Consider the following 16,286-nt stretch of genomic DNA (forward strand, 5'->3'; position numbering starts at 1 on the left):
AACTCAATTATTTTCAGCATGTTTCTTTTTTCCCCTGTTTTAAGGGAACTTAAGCAATCCTCCTTCTTTGGCAAATTCAATTCTGCAAGGCTCCCAGCTCACTGCAGTGTTAAAACAAACAAGACCTCAGCATCTTCCCAAGTCCCAGAGGAGTCTGAACTTGCTGCAATCTGACTTCTCCTGCTATCATCACACATCTGGAACCATACCCCTCACTCCCGACAGGAAGGTACTAGCAATAGGCCACCTCAGGTGCTTCCTTCTACCTGTACTGCCACACCTGCAGCACAAACACGGCCTGTGGTGGCTAATCTTACATATTTCTCCCTAAGATGTCAGGAGAATTCCCAAGACCCTTGACTTGTTTGCAAATCAAGACTCTGTAGCACAAGGCAACATCTGCTGTAAACAAAACAATGCCCTGGAATATTGTTTTTCTGTTTAGATGAGACTGGCTACGAAGCATCCAAGGTTTTCTAAAGGAAAAAGCGGTTCCTGATGCTTATTAAAAGCACAAACCATATTTTGTCTCTCAGACCGGCCTCCCTAGAAACCTCTCTCATCATAAGCAAACATAAATGGAATTTTTTTTTTAAAATGAAAGGTACCACGAAAACTAGTTCTTTTTTAATTTGTTCTCCATTGATTTTCAAAGACAAAAGGTACATAGAGCTTAACTGGAATGACACCAGAGGTAGCATTCAATAACAAGCAACAGAAGCACTCAATACTGAGCAACCACAATGCATACTCCTACATGGCTGAAAAGAAACAAAAGAAGGGTACACACAGAAGTACAGCATGGTATAGATTGAAAAGCAAAGGAAGATACATAGGAAAATCAGTAAACAATGACGTTCTCTCGGATTGAGGCCAAGTTTGCCTAAAGTGCAGCACCTTGCTATTTACGGTATTGAAAGCAGATGTTTACTCTGGGGAGGCTGAAACCCTGAAGTGATCTAATCTAATCACCATGATTACCATTGACAATCTTTTCTGGTTTGTTCAAGATCTTACAAAGAATGCACTGAGCTAAGTATCACCCAGTTAACTTTGTCCAAAGTCTGTGTGGAGGCTTAGCGCATAGCTAAAAGCAAATCTGAAACCAGCGTTTGTGCAAGAAATCTCTTCCCATCTGCAATGATCCTTTGCCCACAGAAATGAGAGATCAGAAAATCCTTCACAATGTCTGATCCACAGGTATGTCACCAGCCTGCTGCACTGGAGGTGACTGTTCAGTCAAAATTAGCAGTTTGTGATGAGCCACAGACCAGCAGAAATTAAATGATCTAAACTTGACTTCACTAGTACAACAGAGAGACGCTGATTACAAAGACCCGGCAGCAAAGCTACCCCTGCCATACCAGAACTCTTAGATGAAGCCTTTTCTGGACTCCAAAGAGTTCTACAGTGCTGCTCCCATACCATGCACCCCCTGCAAGCCCAAGCCATTATGGAGCCCAATGGGAATGCTGGGCACTCAACACCCGGACAGAGGGCACAGGTGACCACCACGTGATGACCCTGTGCTGAGCTGGATACGGACAGGCATGGGCAGGCATGCAAGGCTCATGCGGTGCACAGTCTTTTCCCTCTTAACTGCTCACAAGCCCCAAAACTATAGCAGCAAATGACAGTAGTAGAGAAGCGGTGCATCCTGCATAGTCAGAGCCACAGCAGGTTCCCTGGGCTAGCACTGGTACCAGTACAGGCCAGTTCCCATGCATGCCTGGAGATTGAAACCTGCCTATCTGCTATGGCCACACCACCACTAAAACTCAAGCAAGCAGCACTGGCATGCTTGCATCTACAAAAATGCACAGGCAGCAAGGAGTTGTTTGATCCCTTATCAATCAAACGTAGAGGCAACACTGATGTTTAAGAGCAGCGGTTTGCTGTGATGAGACGCCAGGGGAAATCTGACAGCCAGGCTCTGGTGACACCTCAGACACAGGGAGGCTGGGGTTCACCTGCTATTAGTTCTGGAGTAGCTCCAGGGGACCTGCACAGGGCCAACGTCACAGCGTCTGGGGCTCAAGCTCAAGGGGAGGATAAGCACTTTCTCCGGAGGTGGTCCAAGGGCCTCAGGTGCACGTACCATCATGAAATGGGGGACCACAACTACTGCAGGTCCTCCCCTGGTACTGTGTGGCTCTGGCAGCCCCCCCGAACCCTCCTGGAGAAGAGTGGCTGTGGAGAAAACCTGAGCTGGTCACACCACAGAGCACAGCCCGGCACAAGCCCACACCTGCCCTGTCAGCAATGCTCCTGTACAGCTAATAGGGCTTTATTCCAGCCCGACTTGGCGTTGCTGACTTCCCTGGGACAGTGAGGGATGTCTCTGTGTTCAAACACTACAGGTGATGATAGGAGTTCAGAGCTGTTCTTGCCTTGCCTTCCCCTCCAGCAAAAGTCTAATCTATGTCTAATTATGAGGCTCAGTCATGCCTCGGCTCCTTTCAGCCCTCGCTAGCTGTACTAACTTGTCTGCACATGGAGAAGCTCATCAGTAATAGCTATCCTCCTATTCATGCCAATACGTGGATACCCTTATTCTAGAAAATGAGTTTGTCAGCCCTTGGTTTTATTCAAGGATAGCTAGTGTGCTTTTAATACACATTAAAACAGGCTATGAATCTGCTTTCAAGTGCAGACTATCTAAACCAGTTTTTCTTTCTGGGTTTCAGATACTTTCAGAAGGGGTGTATCTCAGGTAGGCATTAGGTTAGAGCAAGCAAAATCCAGGCACAAGCAGGAGTTTTTCTGGCATTGCAAGCTCTATTTTCTTCCATGGACTACAGCAGCAGAAGCAGGAATGACAGGAGAACAGGAACAGAAGAGAGAAGCAGCAGGAAAAGAGAAGGAAACAGAGAGAGAAAAAAAACGAGTGGGTTTTGCACAAACTGAAGCTCGGAAAATCCATGACCAGGCTGAGGTCTTGCTAGCAGCAGTCACCAAGGAGCCAGGAATGTCCCTCTGGCATCTAGCATGACAGCATGTGCAGAGGATATCTCATGCTCACTTGACAGCTCCCTTTGCTAATCTCCTTTCTGAGGTGACAGAAATCTAAGCCCCCTTCTCTTACAGCTCTTTTGCGCCACACATTTCCTATCTTTAAGGGAAAAGCTAAGGTAAGAAACCTTTCCCACAGCCCCAAACTGGAGCTGAGACCTCCTTTAGAGCAGCTGCAATTATGTAGCTCATTCACCAGCTCCCCAGAAAACTACCTTTCTTGAGGATGCTGCTGTGAGACACATACCCCTTGGAGCGTCCTTATTTTCTGCATCACTCCAAATATCAAGTGATGATAAGGGACACGAAGGCAATTGCAATTTATGTCTTATAAGAAGCACAGATCAGCCCCAGCATGGAACAGTGTGTGGATAACAGCTGCTTGCAGAAAAGGCCTGCAGAGGAGTCCGTGGTGAGCCCAGCTGTTGATGGCTGAATCCTGCAGGATTACCCCCAGGATTTTGCTCAAAACTTGTAATCTCTCACAAAACAGAAAAGTTGGAGGGGTTGGATATCAGGTTCCTACGAGCGCAAACCCCGTACAGCACTCACTGGTCTTGCAGCCATGCAACTGTGTTTTGGAGGTCATATCATGACTTGGCACCTGTAAAATCTTTCCCCTACCACTGTGAACTTTCTTTGTGTCAACGTAGGAAACTATTTTAGAAATGATAGTGCAAACTGTAAACACATTTATGGGAGTTATTTGTCATATTCCTCTTCCTATAAAAGCCAGGCCTGCTTAGTATCATGAGTCCAATTGTTCAGACTGCTGAGGGAGAGAAAAAAAATGATACCCAATATAATTTGGAAATAGCAAAAAATAGCTTTTCTATGTGTTACAGCAGTAGCTGTAAGGTTAAATCTCTTACAGTCTATCAAAACCATTGCCCCATTGAAAGGGGTGTTCTCAACTCATTTCAAGTGAGATACTGGGCCTTATCCCCACACAGAACTGGAAACAGCTTATCTGGACCACTGGCTCCTGCCAGCCTGTGTTAGCTGGGGAACTTCCAGCCCAACATCAATTTTAGGGGCTCGGTGTTGATCATTAAACACAAAGCTGCTTTGTTTTCAATTCTGCCAGCTATCTGAAGCCACTCAGGAGTGTGCAGCGCTAGGGACAAGCCAGGAAATGGACTGAGGGCAGAGGGATCTCAGATAAATGCGTTTGACTGCAGTCAGCATTGCACAGGAGCAGGATACACGTATCAAAAGCTATTTCACACGTTCGCTACCCATTCAGTGAGGCAGGCTGGGATCTCCCCCAGTTCAAGTCACCAGGGCTGAACCGATCCTGGTACGAGTTTGACGCAATATAACATAGGATGTTGCAGGGGTAATCCTTGTCTACTGACGGACTCGTATTTGATGGATCAATGGAATTACTTTACAAATTTTACAAGCTTCCAAATCTCCCTTTGAGACACTGAAACGCATTAGCAAATGCAAAATTATCAGTGCAAGGAAGATAGCCTGGGTAGTCAGCAATATTAACTAATGAAAGATGCAAGCCAGTAAGATCGTAAGCACACCACAATCCAGGACATCTGTTTGCTGAATAAACAGTCCTAATTCCTTCAGCACAGGTCACACAGTGCGGCTATTCAATTACCGCAAGACAATCAAAAGCAGTTGAGCAATCCAGCAGCCCAGAAGAACGGCATCATTTTACATGATAAGAAAACCCTGACACCGCTCTGTTCAGGTTCAACTGAAGCTGCACAAAGAGCATTCTATCAGCCATTTTGAGGTGATGCTCTCTTCCTGCACCCTTCTTCTTACAAAAGCCCCCTAAGAAGCTCACGAAAAATATTATCCAAATTTGTGGTCTCCAGAGGCTGCCCAGTGTTGGGCTACCGCCTGTGCGGGGAGCGGTGGGAGAAGGAGTGCGTTTGTGCATGCTCGCTGCTGGAGCCAAGTCTTATGCAGGCTAATGAATGCCCCGTCAACATTGGCACCGCCTTGTAATTGCCTAAGGAAAAGGTGGGGCAGTGAAACCAACCTGTTTCAAAGGCAGCAAAGTCTTAATTACTGGGTTAGCAAGTATAAAACAGTTTCAGGCAGGCAGAAAATACAAACAGTCATCTATTGATGACAAGGCTTTTAATGACAAATCTGCTGGTTTTGTATGACATCACACCAACGTGACATGCTGAAGCCGCCTGCCGAAAATGGGGAGATGGGCGCAGATGAATGGGTGGGTGTGGAAATGAGCTCCAGAAGGACTTCTCTGTGTCATGGTGTAACCACATGAATTACTGCACAAGAGCTTACAGTAAACAAAGTATTTGCTATCTCTTAGATCACAGCGGCAGCAGCAGCAAAACAGTTCACAAAAGAAAGAATCTGAGTCAGTCCAAAACAAAGAAAGTACTGTAAGGAAAATTCAAGAAAATATGAGACTAGACATGGCAGAAGAGGATAAACTGTCAGGCAGATCCTCGCCCCGGGGGCTCACGGCGTGGGAGCTCATTCTAGAGGTTATGAGTCCATAAAACACCCGATGGAGACAGTGCTACCCTTCAAGTGCCAGATGGGTGCTGCTAACATTGTCCTTTCATGGCTGGACAGCAATTATCTCAATTTACAAGCCACTGATACCTTCTCGGTAGCACAGAGCCATTCCCAAGCACCTGTTTATCTCAGAGGGGAGCAGGACGGCTTTGCAGAGATGCAGGTGCTCCCAAGAGCAAGACATGGCAGCGCCTCCCAACTGGCTCCGACGCAGATTCAGCCTGTGCTCCTGCCAAGTCCCAGCGCTGCTTCTCACCGTGCTCCCACGTGTGTGGCCGTAAGCTAACGCACAGTCACTGCAGCAACATGTCACCTCCCCAGGGCTGAGCAGCCTGCATTTGCTGTGCACTGGCACCCAGTGCTCCCTCCCACCCAGGGCGCAACCTTGGTTCTCCAGGCCTGAGGGGGCACTGCAACAAATTGTTTCTCCCAGCCCTCAGAGATGCTGTAATCATCCAAACAACCTTCCTTGGGCCTCATGATGCCTCTCGACCTGCCCAGAGGAACTGGCCAGGACAAAAGGTGGTGCCACAGATGCCCTCCATTAGGAAATACATCCTCCTTCCCTTTGAGAAGCACTGCAGCATGCCACTACCAAAGCCCTCCAGGATACACCAGACATAGCCACACATCAGCCACAGCTACCTCTAAGCTTCTCACAGGGTAGCTAATCCAGTCTAGATTCAGGCCGGGACACAGAAAAGAGCCATAGCTCTAGAGGCACTGATGGAGGCAATGGTTGTCACCCTCCAGCGTGGCTGCCCCTGAGCATGGCTCAAGGGAAGGCGTGAGAAAGGTCCCTCTGGGGAGAAAGTGCACTTCCACTACCATGGCCTTGCACTCCTCTGATCCAGGGTCTTCATAAACACTGCAAGATCTGCTGAGATGACTGAATCTAGCCACAGCTTCAGTAGTTAACAGGCAATTCCCCTCTCTCCCTCACAGATAACAACTTGTGACCTGTGCTTGACGGAGGGCAACACAAAGATGATTAACAGCTGCTGAAGCTGACTCAGAGCAGACCAGAAGTAAGTATTCAGTCACAAACTTGGGCAAATTAAAGGTTTATACCTACAACCCACTGTTAAAGTTCTTAGTTTAGGGATCTTCCTAAGTCATAACAACTTCTGTTCAGTATGTGTTAGCTGTGGAGTCTGCTGTCAGCTAGGAGATCTCAAGCCATCCTGGAAGAAAACAATTATTTACACCTTTATCAGATTAGATTTTAACAGTCTGAGATGGCATTTATGAAATCCCTACTACCACATCATCCTTCAGTCACCTTGGCTACCTCTTCTTGCTTTCCATTCTGGCTTCCTCGCAATGTCAGTCACATTTGCAGTCTTGGTCCTAACCTCAAGTTTTTCCAAGACTTAGGTCTAATAGATCTAAAACAGCTAAAAAACTTGAGAAGGAAGATTATAGCAGAAGCTTATCTGCTCAGGCTAAACAAGCTCTGTGCCATAGGGAGGGCAGAGCCTCTCCAAGCTGATGACACAGCCTCGTACAGTGCTGGGAAGTGTGACGCAAAGCCCCTTAAGAGGTGAGGACCACCCTACACCTCCTGCTCCAAATCCAAGCCCACTACTCTGCCATGAATGTAGAGCAATGTCCACAGACAACTCAAAGCCAAAGACACATCAAAACAAGTATTCTCCTGAGAGACCGGAGAAACTAGTCGCTCATGTTAATGAAGTACTAAAAAGGGCTTAGATTGTATGGCACTGAAAGTCATTTCAGAGTATAGCACAGCAGAAACTACAGCAAGAAATGTCAAGAATGTGGGTGAGGAAGAGCTTACACACAAGTAAAACCGATCATATCTGTAAGATTCCCTGCCTGAGCAAGCGTCCCTTTTTTAACCCTTGTTTGGCAAGAAAAAAAATCCTGTTTTTTTATTTCCTCCCCCAAAATTACAGCATAATTTCAAGTAGGTAAAAATAGAGTTCTGTGGGTCATATCCAACAGCTGATAAATAAGCCTAGACTCTTTCAACAACCATTACTTACAAAAAAACTCATCAGCTGGAAGCATGCATTGAAAAAACTCACAAAAGTTCTTTAAACACAATGAATTCAGAAAGGTTTTGCAGCCAACTATTAAGACTCCATAGTAAAGGAACAGTAAAAGAAGAAAGATGCTGTGCTTTCAGGCAGGACTGTGCCATTTGTTGGTACCAACAGTTGAATATAACTGCCTGTAGAACTGTTTTCAAACCATTGTTTCTTTTTAATATTTTATACTGAGAAATACAACATAACTATTGCCACTGCATGTTTCCTTGTGACAGAATATATAAACACACTCCCACTAAAACATACCCAAAACTTCAATCTGTTCAGAGAAAAGCATGGAAATAGCTCTTACTTGTATTCTAAGTCATTTATTAATCCTCTGCATTTTCCATACTACTTCTCCTCCACTGATGTGATATGCTATTAGCATAGAGATTTTAATTTTTAAGATGTGCAGTCAATAATGCATTTCCATATGCCATTAAATACAACGTGTGGTTAAATTAATGGAGCATGTGACTTTTGATCCATGTATGTTTGGTTGCAGTTCAGTGCAGGAAAAAATGCACGAGAACCGAGTTAATCTGACAGCAGAGCTCTCCCATGCTTTCTAACATCGAGTTTCAGATTAAAGTGAAGCATTCCTGCTGCCACTCAGCTGGAATACTAAATCTGTTCATTTCCACTTCACAGGCCAGAATGCAAGATTTTCGGTCACTTAAACTCCTACTGAAAGGACTAGATCGTGCTAAAATCTGATTTCTATTTAGCTCCTGCAGCCTGTCTGCATCATTGCCAATCCAGTGGCCTCTCCTCCTGTGGGGGAACATCACAGCCTATCAAAGCAACAGTGGCCAGCAACTCTCAAGCAAAAACTTTAAGATTAGGGATGGGAAAAAGTTGTATGTTTTGACAAAATACCCTGCTGAAAAAATCTTCTTTTCTAGCAATTGTTCCAACATGGGAAAGAAAAAGCACTGCCTTTCCTTGCATCTAAGCTACTGAAAAAGGAAGGTATTCTGCAAACATGAAAGAGCAGTTGATTTTTAAGGATAATCACTGTGATATTACTTGAGAGAGGAAAAGAACTCCCTCTTGTCTGTCTTTCACCCTCCCCAAAACCCCCAAACAAAAACTCTTGAGAACATTCTAAATATTCTGGAAATATTAGCTTGGAAATTGAAATTTAAGACTGTACTGAGGAGGAGCTAGAGTCTCATTAGAGAAAGCACAAATATGCTCCAGTTCTGGCATTTACAAACTGCAAGTGCTTCAAAAGGAAAACAAAGAATCTCCCCCCTGGAAGAACACCCTCCCGAAACACCTCTTTGCTCTCTGATCTCAAAGACTAAACTGAAACTTGAAGGCAACCTCCAAAATCACCAAGCTATGGGATGGAGTGGCTCTGTGATGCTGTGAGAGTTTGAATCCCAAAGCTAGCAATCAAGGCGTGTGGGTGTGCGAAAGAAGGACAAACACAATTCTTATAAAAACAAGGCTCCTCTGCAGCAAACAAGCTGAAAAGCACCAGCCCTGGTCCTCAACAGCCTGCTCTGCTCTCCACCTCCCCGTACTGCCTCTTCCCTCACCCTATGCCTTTTCTCCAGCACCATCCTTTCCTACCACTCTCAAAAAATTCTCATGCATGTGGCTACATTTGCCATTTCCTTAATTGTAGTGATCTGTGTTTTGAGCAAATGCTCAGAAATTATATCAGTAGTAAAAACTAGTATACAGAACGAGTCCAGCAAAGGCCAATATAGTAAAACACAAATTAAATTTCTAGTTCAAGGCATTATTTCTTTATAGTATTAAAAAAGAAAATGACCTTCAAGAAAATATTCACATATTGACATCAGGTACCTCTGTGACTCTGTGAAAATTTCTGACGTACCTTTTCTCAGAGAAATTCTATCTTCAAATGAAACAATAAATGTGAAGTTTCAATGCACTTGTTCTATTGCAGCCAGCTCAGGCATAGAGGGTCTGCAGGCATGGAAATCACTCGAGAATTGTAAGAAGGGCTTTAATTTAATCTGAACTCCAGACAGATCAGTGATATGGCAAATCACTGCTTTCCATTCAGAAGTCTTAAAATACTCTATCACAGAAAACATCTTGAGATACTGGGTAACTAACTTTATTTACTTGGTGGGGAAGTGACTTTTTATAAAGGGGAAAACCACAGCAAGAATTAACCAGAGTCAGGGACAGAAATATTCTCTTACTATGAGCTTTATGTCTTATATTAAGCCATCACTTTCTAGAAGATCCATTAATTGCACTGGCTCCAACATCACTTTAGATGGAGACTCTGGTTACCTTAACAGTCTTTCAGAGACCATATGAAGTACAAAGGCCCACAGCAAAAGACCCATAGCAAGCCAATGGCTATATGCAAACATAAATAAGACACTGTTGCCAGACAAGTGATGGTTTTTAATGCTGGGATGATGTAATCGATCAGAGTTTAACAGAGGACATACTCTTTTTACAGATAGCAAGTGTTGCAGAGGCTCAAGATCCTATTTACTGCTTTGCCACAACACCCATCTTTTCAGAAAGATGTGCAATAAAAGGAATGGCTGACAATTTCAGCCAAGGCTTTAAACAAATCCCCAGTGCAGGCCCTCATGAATTAAAGAGCACGCAACAGATAAATGGAAAGCTGGCAGTGAAACCACATCAAGGCCAAGCGGATTAAAAAAATGGCACCTCTTGGCTCCTGTGGTACTCATCTTAACATAAACCAAATGCAGGAGATCAGCTGAGATTCCTTTGCTGTTCAAGGAAAATGCATTCCCTAACATTAGACGTATTTGCTGTTAGTCCAAGGTTCATTTTATCAAATGACCACTACAGAAATTGTGGGTTTCCCCACCCCTCTTCCCTGGCATGCGAGGAGGGCTGCAGAGCTTGGTGGCATGGGACGACTCCTTCCCAGACAGAAGGTTGTGTTTTCCCTAAGTGTGGTCCCTACCTTTGCCCTGAAAACATTACATCTACCAGACACACACCAAGGAAGCTAAACAGACACCTAGATTTGGCAAGCTTCAGCTTCACTCTGCTGGAAAATTAACTTAAGGAAAGCTTCAAAAGGATTTTTCCCCTCTTGAAAATGCAGAATAGTTGGCCTTGAAGTTTTAAAGACAATCTGCTATTTCTCCCCTGCAATGTAATTCCAGGTTTCTTTAGGAAGATCCCTGCACTAGCTCCACACACTAGTGGTTGGGAGGAGCCATCCCCACAGTAGCTGTTGAGGTTTCCTTGTTTCTTTTTCTTTTTCAAATGGGAAATCACAGAACAGGGGGGGAAAAAAAGGTAGCCACTGTGGACTTCCCAGGACCTTCTCATGCAAGAAAGTCAAGGTTCAGTATAAACAGAATTGAGAACAGCTATAGGGGGACGTCATGCTCTTGCCCTGTGCAAGTTGTGTTTCATTCCTGACTGACTGACAGGCAGCACTCAACAGAGGGGGGCTAAAGCACCATGAGGTTGCAGGTCTCAGAAAACGATTACAGGGGAATTGAGTGCATGAATCGGTTTGTCTTCCTTGCTCTGAACCATCCTTCCTTCTGCCCCTCACATATACATGTGTTCCTGCTGGCCCTGTTCTGGTGTTTTGATGCAAGATACACACAGCCTGGCTTGCAAAAGGAGGTTGTTCCTACAGGACTCTCAGGGCCCACCTTTCCCTAGAAGCCTCAGATATTTACACTGAGAGCTTTACAACAAGGGTGATGTTACTGTGTTTTCCATTTCCCGGTGCGTATAAAGTAGCCAGCCCTGCTGCAGGACGTGGCACCTCCACCCTGCTCCGTAAGTACGTGCAGGGGTGGCTGGCTGGCCGTGGCTGAGCAGTCCCGCATACTTTCCCACGTTGTCAGCATGGAGGTGTTGTTATTTCGAGCTACGCAGTCACAGTATGCGCTTTCGCTGCTGCTGCCAACTCAGGAAACTGCTGCCGCCTCTTTCTTTAACCCAGCTCAGGTTAGACCAGATTTTCCGGTACAGATAACAATTGCACTATTTACATTTCATACACCTAAAGGGAAGACATCCTGGCTTTGCTGGAGCAGATGTCTTAGAAGGAGGCTCAAAGACTAAAAAGCATGTAAAAGCCACAGCAGCCTCTCTGACCTCCTCCAGCACAGGCCAAGTGATTTTGTCTACACAGACTGCCCAAGCAGCTGACATGCACTGAGCTGCTTACTGCAAGGTGTCAGAAACGATAAAGCAATACCATGGTTTGATTTACTGCCAGGCAAACACCGGCTGGCAATGACCACACATGGAGAGGTCAGGCAGTGCTGTTCCTTATTAGCATGTCAACGATTGCTGCGCTAACGCGCTCATGGATTAGACTCCCAAAGTTGGAAACATGAGCATGCTTGGGTATAACTAATTGGAAATAGGCCCTGAATTTCTAATAACCAAAGTTATGGTCCCTGGGATTTATGCCAAATTAAAGACAATTAATTCTCCTCTCTTGATTATTACACACCTTAATAGCTCTGTCCTTGAGTCAGTTCCATCCTTGATGTGCAGAGCCCTTTAGCTCAGTCTCTAAAATTTGATGTGCATGAAGAACAGTTAATAAGAAAGTTCTGACTCACATAGGAGTTACCGTATCAAAATCTCTCATGTTTTACAACAGTGAAAAAAACAATTGGATTCAAAGCCTACTTCAGATCACAGATAATAAAGGCATTTGCTTTATGTGTGCCTCTGCACTCTAGTCTTTAGAGGCCTTAAACAATTCCACGTTTCCCTTTAATATGTTCTTTTAAAATATCACATGGCAGTATATACAGATAATCAGGACTGTTTGCATTAAATGATTTCAGTGAAGTTCACTGGCTTTATTTGATATACAAAAGACTATTTAACCTTCTCCCAAGATACTCTACTGATGTAATTACAAGCAACAGATGAGGCACGGCTTGCCCAGCTGCAACCACTAACAGGAAAGAAAACTTTCTGCTAAGCAGAGGCTGCTCTAAGTCTTTCCTAGAGGATGTAAGAGGCAGTATCTCCTTGCAGGTAAGAATACTGTGAATCCTTGTTTCCCCAGCTCAGTACACAGCGTACAGGCCACTGCTGTCAGGACTATTCAGCTAGAGGAAAAGTTAAGAGGGAGTGTGTAAAGTAAAATAACTGCTGGCACTCCTGTTGGAGGCATCCTTCACGCACAAAGTAAACGAGACCACATGTCCCTTTTCAGAGCGTCAACAGCAAACCCTACAGCAGGTATACTCTGCTGAGGCGCTGAAGACATAGCCATGATTTTCGGAGCTGATGGGGGCTCCAACCACAAGCTCGCCTGGGACACAAGAGGACACGCTTGCCAAGGACAGAAGTGGAATAAGCTGAATCTCAGCTGCTCGCTTTACTGAGCTGACAACCAACACAAAATGCCAGGAGAAGACACCCTGCACAATGAGTCTCTGATGTTGGAGATGACCACGGGGGCCTCAGACTCCTTGGGAAAACATCTTCTTCCCCTCCAGACAGGGTTTTTAGACCCATGACCTGCCTGAGGGAAGACAAAGTAGGTCCCTATCCTATCTGTGAAAAGCAGCACAGTCCCAGTCTTCTCCAGGCGGCGCTCAGTCTCCTCGTGACCGGCCCCATGTCTCAGCAGGGGGGTTTCTCTAGGAGACAGAAATGGCAAGGAAACCACAGACCCATGCAATCTGAGCTGCCTGCTCCCGAGGCTTGCACACCGCAGACAAGGCTCTCCGGCAGACAGTCAGCTGTTGGGATTTTCACCACATCTCCCCCACAGCAGACCTGAGGCAGATCTCTGCAGAGCCCATACAGAGGAAATCATTCCCCGTGACAAAGTAGGAGGGGAATGTCCCAAACAAACCCATGAATGTTGCCATGTGAGAGCTGAAAATCCAAGTTTCATACTGCCTGTTGAATCCTTGATCTAAGGCTAATATGACTCTCCAAAGCATTTCACTCCCCAGGTTTCTTCTCCTTCTCTCTTTCTGCTGAACTCTGCTCAGCGACATACCTGATTCCATGCCTTGAGACAGAAAGGTGCATCCTAAAAGAATGGAGACACTGGAAAGAGTTGGGGAGAGGAAATCTCTAAGGTAATGTGAGGCAGGGAGAGCAAGAACACTCCCCCTCAACTTGTGGCTCATGAACAACCCTGGTCTCCTACAGAACAGCAAATAAACACAAGTTCGCCTTTCCACACATGCAAGCAGCAAACAAAACAGCAAAATAAATGAAGCAAGCGAAAACACAATTTTTATTTGGTACCATGAGACAACATTACACTGCACAGTCTATATATTTTTTTCAGAGAGATCAGAGGGCCCTTGGATTAAAACACCTGAGAAACCCTGGTTTGGGAAAAAGGGCCCTACCAGCCTGTGAAGCTGGGCTGCCACATACACAAGGTTGGGACCCAGACCTTGACACACTGAGAACAAAGGCAAAAGGTTGATTCTCCCCAGTAAACCATCTGCAAACAGAGTAACAGCATCATCTTACGCTCACACTGAGAATAGAAATTAAATTAGCAAGTAGATTTTGATCATGAAGTGACCTTTAAAAATGATTGAGAGAAGAAAACATTAGCCACCGTTATTTGCTCTGATACAGATCCCTCCTGAAGGCAGCTTTGTGTGCAAAATATTATTGCTAATTTTATTTCACATTTTCAAACTGCTTTTAATAGTTTAAGATGACTATTTTCTCATTTTTTCATAGACAAGCTTTGCTGTCTTCTTTTTTCATATAAGCACGAATTGGGAAAAGTACTGTAGCTGAACTTAAAAGAACTGGACAATTTTATGATGTTTAATAACATTTATAGCTATAAAGGCTAAAAACACTGAGGGTAATGAAATCTCATGCTCTGGCACTTAAGGTATTTTCTTCCTCTTGTCCCACATGCTGAACCGTGGAAATAGTTCATGTCAGTATGGGAAGGAGAAAATACATTCTCCGTGGAGACACCCACAGGGGCTGGCTATGGCTGGAGGTCAGAGTCACAGCGGCAAACTGCTACGCCCTGCAATCTCTTCTCACTCAACTGTATTTATGACCACTGTCAACATACTACCAATTACAGCATTCGTCGCACAAATCTTTACAAGTTTTCCAAATGAAAGCGGGCTTTTCTTTCTTCCTGGCTTAAGCAGGGTTATGGAAAGATTGCCAGAAATTACACCTGGTTTATGGCTTCAACCACCACATTTTTTTCAGTGCTCTCATCGTACCTCGCTGCTTCCTCACTTACATAAAACTGCAGAGATTATGCAGAATTCATGTCTGCCTTGTGACAAGCTCTTTTAAAAGTCAATACCATTTAGAATCTCATTTGACCTTGCATTTAGACAGACATAATACCATGTACAACTCCATCCTGCACACAAACTCCCTTATTCACGCGTCAAGAAAGACAGGGGTTTTGACTGCTAATGCCTTCTCTTTGCACGTGAGGCCAGATTTGCCTAAAGCCCAAATTAGGGCAGGCTTGCACTTTCAAAATTTGGTAACCTTTTATGGTAGCCACCATTTTTTTAATTAAAAAAATCCAAACATTGACACAGTGTAATCATTGAGCTGTAGATCATGAACCATTTGTTAATACCATCTCTAAGCCATTTCACCCTTGCAAAGCTTTCAGACATTGGATGGCCCTTGGCCACTTATTCTTTTGCCTTTCATATCTGATATTTTAAGTAGTTAAGCCTGAACTATCTACCATGTTATAAGGGATGCCACAGAGAACAAGGTGGCAGTCGGGTTGTACCAGATGATCCAGTAGTCCTTTATGAAGATCAGAACATCACAGCACAGAAGACCTGAAGTTTCAGCAGTTTTTCCACTTCCCATACACCTAGTTTCAATTCTCTGTTGGCTGCACTTTTATTCCACTGCCTAAATGCATCTAGCCCAAATCTCTTCACTCCATTGGCCCTATGTCTCTCTCCACAACCCAGTTTTGTTGGGAATGGAGGCGCGGTCCACCTTTGCCAGTATGTCCCTCAGGAACACACTCCTGCTTTCTGAAACAAACCTGCTCTGAAAGACAGTATTTTATCTTGCTTTGCCCCTTTCCAGACCAGTCTTTCCAGCTATTTATCCACAACACTGTCTACATCAAATACCAGCAGCATGTAACGGAAAAAAGCATAAAAAATATTGCCCAGTCCCAACCATCTGCCTGTAAAAGTCAGTACTCCTACAACTGGCTGTCTCATTACTGTCTGTATTTCAGTCAACAAAACAAAAGACTGAAATCTCATATATCGTCACTACCTCAACCGGCAGGAAACATAGTTTCCATATCTGTGCACAAGAGGCAGGGAGCAGCCCACCGGGATGTGGGGTCTCCTTCCCTTGAGCTGTTCAACTGGCCCCACAGCTGTGGGGACGGAGACCTGCCATGTCCCCGTCTGCCAGTTTCAGGAGGGGATGGAGCCCTTTGGTGGAGTGCAGGAGAACACAATTTTGTATAGCACCTGGAACTAAGCAGAGGTGTAAAGAAAAGTACAAGCAGGCATGGAGAAATTCATTGTGTTCGAGAGTTTGGGGACATCCTAGGAGCAGAGGGTGCGCTCCACAGCTCACAGGGGTCAGGCATGTCCGGGTGCATCTCTCAGCTGCGGTGAAAAAAATTGCTGTTCCTAGTGCAGAGCGGAGAGATGGCAAACACTACTCTGAGTGTTTCGAGCAGGTTGCAACAGGCTGTGGCTCTGGTAGGACAGGTTTGTC

The 16,286-nt window shown here is 44.9% G+C and overlaps 1 protein-coding gene across 16 annotated transcripts in view; it reads right to left on the reverse strand.

The window, feature by feature from the left end:
- The window catches only part of PTPRF (protein tyrosine phosphatase receptor type F), a 396,981-nt gene that overhangs the window by 111,708 nt on the left and 268,987 nt on the right, over positions 1-16,286 (reverse strand). The window lies entirely within an intron of this gene.

This window comes from Aptenodytes patagonicus, chromosome 5, assembly GCF_965638725.1.
Source record: "Aptenodytes patagonicus chromosome 5, bAptPat1.pri.cur, whole genome shotgun sequence".
In the NCBI taxonomy this organism is placed as follows: Eukaryota; Metazoa; Chordata; class Aves; order Sphenisciformes; family Spheniscidae; genus Aptenodytes; species Aptenodytes patagonicus.